Here is a 15,294-nt window from a genome sequence, read left to right on the forward strand (position 1 = left end):
CACGCCCACACGCATGCACACATACACCCTTACACACACACACACACACACACACACACACACACACACACACATCTTTGAGTATGTTTTGTGCGATGCAGCACTGTGTGAGACCACCGGAGCTGAGAAGTTAGTGTGTGTGTGTGTGTGTGTGTGTGTGTGTGTGGGTGCATTTCTGTGTGCCCATGTGTGTGTTTGCATGTGTGTATATGTGTGTGCTGTATGTTTATGTTCTGTGTATTCTGTGTGTGTTCTCTTTCTTTCTCTCTCTCTGTGTGTCTGTGTGTGTTCTGTGTTATCTGTGTGTATTCTGTGTGTGTTCTCTCTTTCTCTCTGTGGGTGTATCTGTGTGTGCCTGTGTGTGTGTGTGTGCGTGTGTGTGTATGTGTGCATGTGTGTGTATGTGTGTGTGTGAGTGTGTGCCTGCGCATGTGTTTGTGTGTGTGTGTGTGTGTGATCTGATATTGGAGTGACAGTGACGGCAGAGAACACAGTGAACATACACATAGAGACACATAAAACACACACAAGCAGACACACACACACACACACACACTCATAGACAGAGAAGCACTCATACACAAAAGCAAGCGCACACATGCACACACTCATTTACATACATAAAAGTTGCAGTAGGGGATGGAGTATAGGCGATGGAAACAAAAGCGTGATTGATATTTGTGGAGAGAATGTGCAGGACTGAGCGGCGGTCATATTGTGTATCGCTTTGCGGTACATCTAGTTTATTTTATGACCACCGAAAAAATATTTCAGAGTGAACCCTTTTACAGTTTTTTTCAATCGCTAACAAGTGTTTGTCCATTCAGTTGACACATTTTCAAAACTCTAAACACAGTTAGCACAGCATCGGTCTTTTGTGGCCATACCATTCACACATTTCATGTTGTTTTCACACAGTATGCAGTCAGTGAATACATTTTCACAATGCTTACATTTTCTTTACAGACAAACTATACCTCCCAACAAAATAATGGATCGTTTTTGTATTATTTTCGAATGCTAACACACAACATCCCACAATAGTTAAAACAATATTCCAAACCTTAGATACAGTAAAAACCTCTGCTTCTGCAATGTTATCAATTCAAAAGCAATACATCTCAGCTGATAATAAACAAACAATTGAATAATTAACACACAGATGATTTATGTTGGGTAAATTGGGCCAACCACAGCTGATTCCAGTCCATCTTAGAGACTCAGTGGCAGGGGTTATTTCTCTCTATTACATTGACACTTACACAGTAAAAAGAGGAGGTGATGTTTTTGGAAGCAGAAACAGAAAAAGACAAATACTGTAATGTCTGGACGAGGAAGAGTAAGAGTAAGGGGCCCAGGGAGAAGAGCAGGCCCAGTGAGAGGTGCAGGAGCACTGAGAGGAGCAGGTGCAGACACAGTAATATTGTGCTTTTTTTTGTTCACCCCCTTTTTATCTGGGCTTTTTGCTGTTGTTTTTTGTTCAGAATGCTCTTGTGTTTCATGGATATTTTGTTCACTGCAATGCTGTAAAACTTTTTTCTGCTCTATCATAGTCTACTGTATTTATACTGCACCTCCTGTAGGCCTAGTGAACAGTAAAAAAAAAAAAAAAAAAAATTGAAAAAGAAAAGATTTGCTTTTTACTTGAATGCATTTGAATGTGAACATTACATCTGGACACACAGTTCCCAACCCAGAAATTTAGTGTAAAAATGCTGGATTGCATGTTTTGCATGCAAATACCTGTAAAACTGAAACATAAAAGTCTATGCAGTTTTTGTAATGTCAACAGTAGCCAGTATTTTGAAACCTAGTGTACTCTGATTGACTGCATGTATCTTGTGAAGTGAAAACAAGCTTCATTCTTTGACAAAATAACTTCATTTTGAGTCAGGTTTTCAGTGTTTTGGTAAAGTTAGAGTGTGCAGAGAAATGACGAGTTAGTGTATATGTAACAAAAGGTGGTGTAACAACATGGGATGTGCTTTTGAGAGGAAAATGATCCATTTGGCCAGTTGTGTTTTGTAGGTGAGAGTCTGTGTTTAGAGTTTTGAAAATGTGTCAAATGAATGGACAAACGCTTGTTAGCGATTGAAAAAAACTGTAATCTACAAACGTAGGTTATCTTTATTGTTGAATAACCTATGCCAAAGTTGTTGAGTTTAAATAGCCTACTTATTCACTCGTTTTGTTCAGAGTGAAGAAAATCAAAGTCCAAATTCAAACCATCATAATTAAGCGATTTACAGTAGCCTACGATTTCGTTATTATCCTTTTATGTAGGCAACTATCTATTTTTTTCACTCGGTGTTCAATTTGATCACTTCCGATGAAAATCCTGTAGATGACGCTTGTAAATCGAACTGAAATCGTTTAGTTTGCCTTAATTTTACGACATTATATCCTCTTTTCGTCAATCTATTGTTTCGGTCTACTTTTCTACCTCGTACAAGAGCAGACATGAAGCTGATTTAAGCCTCGTTTAAATAAACGAGGCCAAGATGCAGCTAACATCAGTTAATGGAACGGCTTCAGCCCCAAGTAAAAGTTGGCGCTAGTTCAAGCCAGGTTATTTCTCTTAAGCGCCGCCTTTATTAGCGAGGATGATGGAATACCCCCCTAGTCTCACAATAAAACTTGTTATTGTTTATGAAGGTGTCTGCTGTTAGCCTATTTTATGAAGAAGCATCTGGCTGTTTCGTTTAGGTTTGTTTTGTCACTAATGGCTTCATGAGGTCACGAGGCCAGTTTCCATTAAAAGCATATAAGTCTATGTCCGAAGCTCAACTTGTGATCTCGTTTTTGGATCAATTCATACATTTTATTTCAATTGTGTGGATAGGCCGATGGTACGCTTGTTTTCATGCTGGCATCAAAACAAAATGTTATTCTTGATTCTAAATGCGGGAAACAATTAAAAAATAAAATGTCCCATTTTCCGACGCACCACAAACCTCTTGCCTACATTTGGCTATATGTTTATTTGAAATGTAAGCTGGCTATTGTCAAATTTGTAAAATAAAATAGGCCTACAGGAGAAACTATATGGTTATTGTTCTCTCATGCTGTTTCATTCCGAACAGAAAGCGAAGGAGGGAGAATGAATTACAAATGTTACAAACGGTTTTGATCAGGCGGGAAACAATTAAAAATAAAATGTCCCATTTTCCGACGCACTACAAACATCTTGCCTATTTAAATATTCTTTTATTTGGGCCTATTATAAAAGTTAGGACTTTTTCTTTAGAAAACAATTTCATTTGAATTATGGACTGCCTTTGAATGAAGTTTGATCGGACTTTCAGTTCACAGAAGAAAGTTTCAAGACGTTAAGAAACACATGTTTGCCCTGTGGCATTAACGGTGACTTAATTTATTTCAAAAGGATATGATCTCATGAATCCTATGGTCGTTTGTGAGTTCTACTTGTCTTTTTTGACCTATAATGATTATAGGGGATGCATCTCAGTTGTTAGATTTGCACATAACATGTTTGCATAGGCAGGTCTTCTTTTTCTCGACTCTGCTCTTTCTCTGAGCCTCAGTGCAGGACATTTAGGCTACATTCATTGGCGGACGTTTTTTTTTTGTAAAACGGTCTTAAAATAGGCTACAATTGTATTTGGCAGAGGACAGGCTGCTAGTAACAAAATCCAGGAAATGCTAGTGTCGCTTCAGCATGGCAACCACGAAGCTCTTCACGTTTTGAGGCAGTGCTCGTTACCCCTAGAACCATCCCAGTTTGTGGTTTGTATGTCTATGTAGGCCTACCCGAGTCAAACTTTCATTTAAAAGCATTCTGGCAACAAAACAAAAGGATTCGCAAACGTTTTTCTTTAAAGGTATACTATGCAACGTTTTTCAGTTAATCAATTCGTTCCATACTGTTATATATGATTAAATGAGTCATTGCCTGTCGAACGGTGTTTTTTTTGGCCGCTCTAGTGGTCTGTAGCGGTAAAACCACACTTGCAACTTCAGGAGACACCGGGCACGCACCCATGCTCTACTCCAGGAAGTGTCATGTAAAGTCTCATGAAAAGGCACGGCAGACTGACCGATTGAGGAGTTTTGTCAAATATACACGCTTAAGCTGTAGGGGAAGCTCTGCAGAGAAATATGCAAGCATAAAACGAGCGAAAATGAAAGCGAAACCGGCGATGAAATCGCCAATCCTGCATAGTATACCTTTAATATAAATGCGTACCGCCATGGCTATAAAGAGAAAGAAGGCTATGATTTGAAATAGCTGTTGTCAAATTTGTCAAATAAAATACAGGAGAAACGATATGGTTCATGCGCTCTCATGCTCAAGGGCGTCAGTTTGTTTTTATTAGTGCCGGGGACAATAACATAAACTTGTGTGTGGTTAGAAAAGTGCTGGGTTTAATTATATTAACCCTTTAATGCACGCATTATGAAAAAAAGTGTCTAGATTTTTTTAGTATTGATTTTATTACTCTATATGAACCCAATATTGAAAATCAGTTGGAATTTTTTAAAAATATGCTTTTATATAGAAGTTATGTTATTGTCCACGTATGTGGACAGTGCGCAACAAAGGGGTAAAAAAGAATAAAATGTAATGACAGAAAATGTGGAAACTATGGCCCTCTACTTCCTCCATACTACCCACCCAGCCCTCTACTACCCCCATACTACCCACCCACCTCTCTACTACCTCCATACTACCCGCCCAACCCCTCTACTACCCCCATTATTGCTCACCAACCCTCACCCACCCCTCTACTACCCCCATATTACCCACCTCTACTACCACCACTACCCAACCACCCCTCTACTACATCCCTACTACCCACCCCTCTACTACTAATCCACCCACCCCTCTAGTACTCTCATACCCACCCCTCTACTACTCACCCACCCCTCTACTACCCCCATATTACCATACCACCTTGGCATTACCACATGTAATTAGGTCATTATTTATAAATATGTTTACCAAATGTTTGTTTCTTTGTAATTTAAAGCAAGTAAAATCATATGTGAAAAAAAAAAAAAAAAAAAAAGTCCTAGTTACAAAATCTAATTTTTGGCCATTTAACTCCTCTGTTGCGCAACGTCCACATACGTGGACAGTTGCTTTTTAGGGTCTACGAACTCCATTTTACATCCGATTTAATTTCTGAAAACATAGAGTTGTTCAACACACTCTCCTTTACAGCATAATATTTTTTTTTACATGATTTTGCCTTCTTGAGTACTAGCTTTTTACAGATATGCCTGGAGCATTCAGCATATGGCCATTACTGTCACTCATGTTGAATTGATGATGTCATCAAGCAGTCAATATTCCAAATATAAGATGATACATATTGTTAATATATTGCCAAGGACCTACTAAAACTGCCCTGAAGTGGATTGGTGTATATCAACATGATACATAAGTAGAAAACAGAGTTAAAGTTACTGTCCACGCATGTGGACGTTGCGCATGAAAGGGTTAATCTGTTTTATGTTTTATTATAATATGCACTGCATTGCAGTGTATTGAATATTGACAGGTTTGAAAATCGTAACATTAGGCCTATTTTCAATCAATACAAGTTGAAAGCCACACATGTTTTTTCTTTGTTTTGTAAGCTGGTAATTTTCCATCTGCTAAAGTTCAGAACGGGGGAGACGACTTCACAGCTAGACTCCTTTGTGTCCAGGTGATCTATTTGCATTTGAACTGTTCCCATTGTGTGTGTGGCCGGCCATTTGGTAAAGGCCCTCGGACACACCTCTTCTCCCCCTCTCCATGCCTCTGATGAACTAATGTTGGAAACTGAAATGTATCTGTTTCATGACAAATGATAATACATCCATGTTTGGTCTTGAATTAATACTTGTAATGTGGGCAACAGCCTAATCACAGTTTCATTGCAATCTAATATATTTGTACATGGTTATAGACTAAGAAATACACTATAGAGATTTAGACGCCACACCCACTTTCAGGTAAAGAAGCCCTGCTGAGCTGGGGGTGGCTGGATGAATGAAAAGAAAAACACTTGCAGTGATTCGGGTCTCTTCTCTTCCTGCTCTGCTCTGGTCTAGGCAAGAGGTCACACTGACCTCTCTGCCCCTCTCTCTCTCTCTCTCTCTCTCCCTGCCTTTTCTCTCTCTCTCTCTCTCTATCTATCTATCTTTTGATTTCTTTTGGGGTTTGTTATTTTCATTATTTGATATATTGTTTTATCTGGTGTATGTAGCATTGTAACTTGGTAACTTGTTAAGGTTTAAGTCCAAGTTTATTGTTTGTTTTGAGGTTAAGTTCATTTTCTCCTTTGTTCCTTTGTTCAAGGATAATTACTGATACTTTACTTTTACCTAAGGCTCAAGGCCTAATAAATGGTTAATTCTCCTCGCTCAGTTTGCATATCTCTAAAAGTTTAGTGTGCCATTCCATTCTCTGCCATAGTTAAACAAACTAGTTATTTGGTAATTTATTAGAGGTTACAATACAATCTATGGAGTCAGATTTACGTGGTGAAATTCCTAATACAATTGCCATCTAACTTCTCAGATATTTTTACAGTCCAATTCAACCTCATCGAAGCGCCGGACGTAGACAGAACACGTATAAAAGTGGGAAATATATTGCCGTATATTTTGCCTATTTACAGTTTTGTCTTCTAAATTTTGTTCGGCAAATTTGGCAACTATCAGCTTAAATGTCAAATCATATTTCGTTCCCTTTGTCGCCCTAGTATTGAGAGAAATGCAGAGAAACGAGAGGAATTGAAAATAAATACAGAGAGTTTGTGAACTGTTTTGTGTTGCCAGCATACGAGTAGCCTAGTCTATCCTGAGACGTGATAGCATATTTTGTCTAGTGCGCAAATTTGAAACCATTTGGAACTATGGCTTTCACTTCCACAGTCAAAGGAACTGAAATTGTTTTTGGAAATGCCTCAGTTGTTTTTGGGAATGCCTCAGTCGGCACGGCATAGATGCTTGGAAAACGACTCAAAAGTCAAAGACTAGACTAGACTAATCGTTCTAATATGTTCTATGTTTCAAATCACTTGATTTCAATTTGAGTTGACAGTGGGAACCGGATAACCTCGCAAACTGTAGACTAATCTTTGTTGCCTTCATGATTTCCTAGTACAAAATACTATTCATTATTTGCCTTTTCTCTCCATCTCAGAAGATAGCAGATAACGTTACTATTGTGTTTAAGGAAGAGCCGAAACACACAGACTCCGTGTAACACTTTTACTCAACTTGTCCGTCACATTACAATGCATGCACGACACGTCCCATTAACCTCACGCAGCTACCCATAATCCCCCAACACTGCCAGCTTCACTACTTCATAATAGTAGCCCCCTTACTTTTAATAACAGTGTGCAAATATATTATCCTAGTTAGTTATGAGTACACAACATTTCCCCCTCCCTCCCAAGGAACTAGACTAACTAACTAAGTCTTTGCCAAAACAATTTAACAAGTACAACGCAGAGTGCAAGGCCTACACTGTCACTCTGTGACAAAGTCCTTTAAGTAGGCAGGGCGGCCTCTGGCCCTTACGGGTCGGCACTCCTCGACCTCTGTGGGCTGTGGCCCATCCGAAGCAGCTGGGGGGTTCTCCACAGCTGGGCTTGTGACACGGTCCAGCCTCGGGTCTGGCTGGAGGCCAGAGGAAAGCAGAGGGGTTTGCAGGTCGGGTGCAGGTTGTGGTTGCTGGGGTGCTGGTGACGCCGCCGCCTGAAGAGTATGGGAGGCTTGCTGTGATTCTATATGTGTCGGCATCCGTGGAGGTGGCGCCGATGGCAGTGGAGCCACCATTCCCTCACCCGGGTTCCGCACTTTCCTCAGTCTTTTAGCATGCCATCGTGATCCGTCACTGAGCATGAAGGTGGCGGGGCCCAGCTGGCGGTGCACCTGGAAGGGCTGGCTCCAGTATGAAGCCATCTTGTTGCCCCGATGAGGCCTACGAGCTCGAACCCAGTCACCTGCGGCAATAGCAGCGCCCTTGACCCTGTGTTTCCGGTCAAAATACTGCCGCATGTGTTGCTGGTGTCTGTTTACTGTGGCTTTGGTTTGAGCCTGAGAGCTGCTGGCTGTAGGCACTCGCGCCTTGAGTCTGTCCAATGGTAGTTCCATCTCCCGACCCAGCATGAGAAGTGCTGGAGAGGTCCCAGTTGTAGCGTGTTGGCTAGCCCTGTAGTGCATTAGGGTTTGGTTGAGTGCTGTCTGGAATGTACACCCCTGAGCCAGATGGGCTCGGATGCCATTCTTTAGGCTCTGGTTGAACCGCTCCACACCGCCGTTTGCTTGTGGATTGTAATATGCTGTGCGGATATGTTTGATTCCCCTATCACTGAGGAACTGGGAAAAGTATGCAGAGATGAACTGGGGTCCATTATCTGTTGTGATGGCGCGAGGCATGCCCCAACGTGCGAACAAGGCTTCCAGGATGTCTGTGATGGCCTGTGTTGTGACAGTTCCGGCTGGAACCACTTCGGGCCATTTCGAATGGAGGTCGTACAGCACCACCAGGAAACGCTGATGATGGGGAATTCCACGCCCATGGATCTCCCCACAGATGTCGAGCTGGAGATGTTCCCATGGGTGGGATGGCCATGGGACCGGCTGCAGAGGGGTTGGCACTGGAGGTCCAGTTTTCCCACTGAGGAGGCATGGCACGCAGTCTTTAACGAGGGCTTCAATATTGCGATCGATGCCTGGCCACCAGATGAGATCTCGGCATCGCTGTTTGAGTTTAACAATGCCTAGGTGCCCCTCATGTGCCATGGACAGGATGCGGCCCCGCAGACTACAGGGCACCACAGTGCACAAGCCCCTTGAGACACACACACCACCCCAACATGAGAGTTCATCACGCACCCTTTTGAATGGCATGAGGTCGTCATGAACCTTTGCTGGCCATCCAGAGCGAATGTACATGCGTAGCGCGGACAGTGTGGGGTCATGCTCTGACTCGCGCTGCAACTCCTCCAACGACACGGCCGACTGCAAGGGTGTGTGAAGCATGTGGATGAATTCAGTCTCTGTGTCCTCCTCAGGGGAGACCATTGGTGTTGGGGCATCAATGGACCGAGAGAGTAGGTCGGCGACTACATTGTCCCTTCCAGGGGTAAATTTCAGCTCATAGTCGTATTGTCTCAGCCTTTCCCCCCATCTGTGCAGACGCAGGGGTTTATGCCCAGATCCTGATGCTGTCAGCAATGCGGTTAGAGCCTGATGGTCAGTCCTGAGGGTGAACCGCCGCCCGTAGAGGTAAAGGTGCCACCTCTCTGAGGCCCAAACACAAGAGAGCACCTCCCGTTCTCCGACAGAGTAGCGCTGTTCTGTTGGTGTTAACGCCCTGGAGGCGAAGGCGACGGGTCTCTCCACCCCGTCCTGCACCTGTGAAAGGACTGCACCAATAGCCCGATCAGACGCATCACAGGTGACTAGAGTCAGACATTCAGGGTTGAAGTGGGCTAGTACAGGGGTTGTTGTGAGCTGGGCTTTCAGCGTTTGTATGGCCTCTGAACAGGCTGTGGTCCAGTGCCATGGCTCTTCTTTTTTAAGCAGTTGACGGAGAGGTGCAGTGGTCTGTGAGTAGTGGGGAAGAAAACGGAGGTAGTACGCAGTCATGCCTAAAAACGAAGCCACTTGAGAGGCTGAGGTCGGCTCCGGAATCCTATGTATGGCATCGATGTTGGACTGTAGTGGGGAAATCCCTTTGGCTGACAGGCGGAATCCAACAAAGTCAATGGCTGGGGCAGCAAAGCAACATTTTTCTTCGTTCAGAGTCAGGTTGTTCTGAAGAAGGGCCTGAGCAACCCGCTGGAGGCGCTTGTTATGTGTCTCCATGTCTTGAGCATGAACGACAATGTCATCCAGAAAGACCGCTACTCCCGGGATGCCAGCCAGTATAGTGCTCATCACCTTCTGAAAACAGCTAGGGGCGGAGCTTAACCCAAAGGCCATTCGAGTGTACCGGAACACTCCTGCGTGCGTCACGAAAGTGGTGAGGTCTCTGCTGGCTGGGTGGAGTGGTACCTGCAGGTAGCCCTGACGTAAATCAAGCTTTGTGAAGACTGTTGAGCCATGAAAGTGTGCAGTGAGCTCCTCCGCGGTAGGCAAAGGGTATCGGTCTGGAATAACTGCCTTATTCACTAAACGCAGGTCCACGCATATTCTTATTCCCCCAGATTTTTTTTTTGCAATAACTAGGTTTGAAATCCAGGGAGCAGCGTTGACAGGTTCAATAATGCCCATGTCCAGGAGTGTCCCAAGTTCGCGGGTGACCTCGTCTCTCAAGGCATCAGGGTTCACCAGAGGCCTGTGTGTGAAGGCTGAGAGACAGCCTAGGCCATCGAACAGAGCCGGCCACTTTTGCTGCCAGGTGGAGGCAATGTGGTGAATGTCGGAGCCAGAATCATCCCTGAGCGTGAACCCCAGGCCTGTGAACAGGTCCAGGCCTAAAAGGTTGGCTCCTTTCCTCGCGATGTGAAAGGGAAAAGATGGTAGATGCTTGGAGCCGTAGTGAACGGGCACATGGAGCACACCTAGGATATCGATCTTGGAGCTGTCGTAGCCACATAGAGCGGCGGCAGGTTGTTCTAATGGCAGGTGAGAGAAAAACTTGTAGTAAGTGCTTGAATTTAGGAGTGATGCAGCCGCACCAGTGTCCATTAATAATGGTAGGGTCACCTCAGCTAACTGAATGGTACATGTTTTGAAAGCCACCTGACCAGCAGTCACATTTCTGATCTCCGTGTGGCTGTGCTGAGCCGGTGGAGGTCCTGTATGTTGTGAGAGAGTGGCAGGGGCTGAACGGCACATTTTAGCAAAATGGTTTTGCTTCAGACAATTTCTACACTGTTGTCCTCTGGCGGGACAATGCTGTGCCTTAGAATTGTGTGATTTAGAACCACAGTTACCACATGCCTCTGCAGTTCGCCTATTGTTCTGTCTCTGTGTGAATTGTACCGGAAAACCCTGCTCTGAACACTGGCTGTCGCCGGCGGAGAGCATGCTGGTGTGATAAGCAGGCTGAAGCTGCCGTGCAGCGCTGTCCACGAGGGGGCGCCCGCTTCCTAGCAGAGAAGAGCACTCCATGGCTGTCTCAACTTGCAGCGCTATCTCCACAGCTCTGCCTAATGTCAAATTATCCTCTTCTAGCAACAGCTTTTCTCTTGTTTTCTCACACAATGTCCCCTCAATGAACTGGTCCCGAAGCATTTGATCTTGCAAAGCCCCATAGTCACAGAAGCGCGCCATGTCTTTTAAGTTTGTCACGTAGCTTCGAACAGACTCACCGGGTTGTTGCAGGCGTTTCCGAAGCTTGTACCGTCGGAGTAAAATCCTTTGACGACCAGTGAAATGGGTCGTCAAGAGGCCAACTGCAGCCTCATAAGTGGCAGGCGTCCCGAGATTGCGAAAAATGCGTTGCCCCTCCACTCCGAGACAATGGCGGAGGAGAGCCATTTTCCTCTTGTCGGTGATATCGTCAAATCCCAAAGCGTCCAGGTAAACTGTAAAACTCTCCAGCCAGTTTGCCCATGGAACTGGAGGATCTCCGGGGACGGCCAGAAACTGTGCAGGTGGGGGTAATCCAAATTCGGCCATTCTCGTCGCCAATATTGTGTTTAAGGAAGAGCCGAAACACACAGACTCCGTGTAACACTTTTACTCAACTTGTCCGTCACATTACAATGCATGCACGTCCCATTAACCTCACGCAGCTACCCATAATCCCCCAACACTGCCAGCTTCACTACTTCATAATAGTAGCCCCCTTACTTTTAATAACAGTGTGCAAATATATTATCCTAGTTAGTTATGAGTACACAACAGTTACGTTTATCCTACATGGCACTAGCTTACAGGCTGTGTTGATCCGCTTCACATCCGAACTCTCGCGTCATGTAGGCAACACTAAAGCTCCTCAATTGCGGCACAAGTAAATGGTTGACTCGAACTAGCTGAAAGGAAAGGAAACTAAACGTTTTCCAAATTAGAAATATTTCTTAATTGTGTGTGGTCAAATAAAGAGGCCTGCAATTGGGTTATAATTTAGTAATGCGAGCACTGATTGAATGTGTGCGCGTCTGCGCAAGTGAAACCGAACGTTAGATAGGCTAGATAGATAGATAGATAGATAGCTATCCAAAGATAAATTACAGAATTACATTCATGAGGAAATACATCAGATTACAGAACTATTATAGAGACACAGTCTAACTCAATAAAACTTGTTTGCATAGTGCTAATCATCCTCACCGTTGTCAAACTCTCGAATGAAACATAAAGTGTTATTTCAATCTGCTGCTTGTGTTAATGGCAATTTTGAACTATGTGTTGGCGGGGAATAAAACACACAAAACCAACAAAGATATATTTAGGGTTCTTTATAGGATATGCAAAGAAATAGTTTTTAGAAAAGATGTACAAAAACAAAATTAGCTAAGCTTTGTAGCTCTCTATCTGATTCAGTACAAAAACAACCCCAAACGAAACTATTATTGGGCAGGTGTAAGAAAAGAGAAAAAACAATCTTTAGCAACTGGTGCTTCAATAACAGTGCTAGTCAATAGCCTAGCCAAAGTCACTTCAAGATGGCGTATCAAAAAGTAATAGCCTACAACTATAACGCAATAAACGAGCACAGCACGGTGATACAGTGTAAATCTCTATGGCATAAAACGGTAGCGGTGATATTAAAATGAGAGAAATACACAACAAATCATGAGTTCACATTACAGCAAGCTAATACCAGTAACGTTACATAAAACTATGCTTGAACGTCGAGCAACGAGACATCAAACACTTACAACTTCATATGAATCACTGCATTGGAGGGTGTTCTCAACGAGATACAAAGTTCAGGATACAGTCTCCAAATCGCCATATTCCAGAGTTCAGGATACAGTATCAAAACACACTATTGGCAAATTATTCTTTTCAATTATTCTCTCTATTTCATGCCCGCAGCATTGTCTCCTTTCTCTCGTTCCCGCTCTTCTGAATCTACCCAGAAATCACTACAAACCAGAGATGGGGGACTCGAGTCTAATGACTTGACTCGAGTCAGACTTAAGTCGCCAGATTGAGGACTTGTGACTTGCTTGATCAACAGTGCGAAAAGACTTGACTTGACTTGGACTTGCTACTCATGACTTGAGACTTGACTTAGACTAGCATGCAATGACTCGACAAGTCATTGCTGTCTTGGTTAATTGGTGAATAATAGTAATAAAAACTATTTTCGATTGGATATTTCCTGTTGCATGTGGGCGAACCTGGCAACCTCTCTACTAGGTGCTAGGTGACGCGCCAGCCAGCTACAGTAGAGCGGTCGGGGTTTAGAAGATGGAAACTGTTACCAGTTCTGCTGCTACTGCAGCAGGCAGTGTTCCCAAAATCCTAACATTTGGATTTAAAGACTATTCAACTCAACAAAAGAAACGATTCGCCGAGTGCAAGGTGTGCAGCGCAAAAATATCCGACACATCCAGCACCACGTCAAAATTTGATCCGCCATTTCCGACTACACAAAGAAAAGTAAGAAATGTCTCTAGCTAATTTCACATTATTTTTAATCTAACGTTAGCTGGCAGCTAACATCCCATCTCCATCAGTAAAACGTGACAAGAGCTTACTGTTTGCATTACATTAAGTTTTATCATGTTGACTTAGTTTCACATTGATCCCGCCTATCAAATAACAGACAATTTGACTGAAATAGCCTACGGTAGCCTATCTGAAATTGCCAGATTGATTCACTTGGCAGATCAGGTCTAGCTAGCGCTAGTTGCTAGTCCAATCTACTAGAAAATCACTCAGAGTGCTCAAACCTCCTCCAAGCGAACACATCACCTCCTCTTGCATCCATCCATAACTTTTTGAGTTATCTTGCGAACAAACTAACATATACAGACAAACCAACAAACTCCGATAAAAACATAACCTCCTTGGTGGAGATAAAAACTTCGAAACGGTCTTTGTCCCGACGCACATAATTGTTGACATTCTCGATAATGTCAAGGGGAAGCTGAGACAAATCATGCATGACTGCAAGTAGGCTACTTCTTTGCGTTGGATGAGAGTAGGCTAGGCTACAGATGTGATGGATGTTACATCACATCTGTAGGCCTACTCTCACTATGGACGTTAGGAAATATCTATACATTCTTAAAAATGGAGTGGGAGCATAAATGCATTGAATAGGCCTATGAGCCTATGTTGCACTAACTGGTTTTCAGTTTTGTGCTATCATTGAATGGTGATTTAATACTTTTCACTCATGTGGCTGTAAAATACTTGTATTTGTCGTTAGGGAATGTATAGGCCTATTAAAAATGCATTTGAGCATGAAAAAAGGCCTACTGTATGTTATATACATTCTTATTCAGAATTATTTTGTAGCTTCTCTCATGTCAGATGTGCGAAAGTGCGCAGCCACATTTGGCCCTCTGATGGTGATGATAAAAAAATGTGGCCCTCTTAGTCATGAAAGTTGCCCATCCCTGGTCTACCACATCAATGTAGCTGTTAGTTTGTTAGCGCTAGCTGCTTTTATTTTTGTTAAATCATATATATATAAAGTATAACAGCCAAACAACATGCACATACCCTATTACTGTAAATGTATGTATAAGTATATGAGAGATTTATGACATAAATGAGAAATAGGCCACTTTCAAGAGTAAATCGTAGTATATAGCCTAACATAGAAGTGTCTCCATTTCATTTCCGTATGGTATTTATTAATGGAATATTATGCAATGAAAACATGAGCTGAACACACATACTCTCTCTCTCTCTCTCTCAAGTTCATTCCTCCTTGCACTTCTTTGTCTTTTGTCTTTTGCAACACATAAAAAAGGACTGTCTTTTGCAACATATCGAAAAATGGTTGTAAATAAATGGAAGTGGTTTGCTGCTGTTTCCATGATAAACTACCGTGTTGAGTACTCTGTCTGGTAATTATTGTTTGGTACACCAGGCCCTGTAGTCGTTCCTAGTAATTCTGATCCTGCTGGTCCTAGTGAGCATTTATAATTATTCTTTAGCCTTATATCCCCTTCTTCTATTTGTTAGCCCTTTTGTGCAAAGGAGGGCTACATAAAACTTAGGCTGCCGTCTCTTCAAGTTTTAAGACGGTTGTCTTCCAGCTTATTATATGACTTGACTTGTGACTTGCTTGACCTAAGCTATGACTTGACTTGACTTGACTCGACCTAAGCTATGACTTGACTTGACTTGACTCGACCCTCACAAAAACGACTTGGGACTTGCTTGAGACTTGAACGTTAAGACTTG

At 43.0% G+C, this 15,294-nt stretch overlaps 1 protein-coding gene across 1 annotated transcript in view; it reads left to right on the plus strand.

The window, feature by feature from the left end:
• Positions 1 to 15,294, plus strand: part of LOC134061787 (plexin-D1-like) — a 56,967-nt gene that overhangs the window by 16,722 nt on the left and 24,951 nt on the right. The window lies entirely within an intron of this gene.

This window comes from Sardina pilchardus, chromosome 17 (genome assembly GCF_963854185.1).
Source record: "Sardina pilchardus chromosome 17, fSarPil1.1, whole genome shotgun sequence".
Classification (NCBI taxonomy): Eukaryota; Metazoa; Chordata; class Actinopteri; order Clupeiformes; family Clupeidae; genus Sardina; species Sardina pilchardus.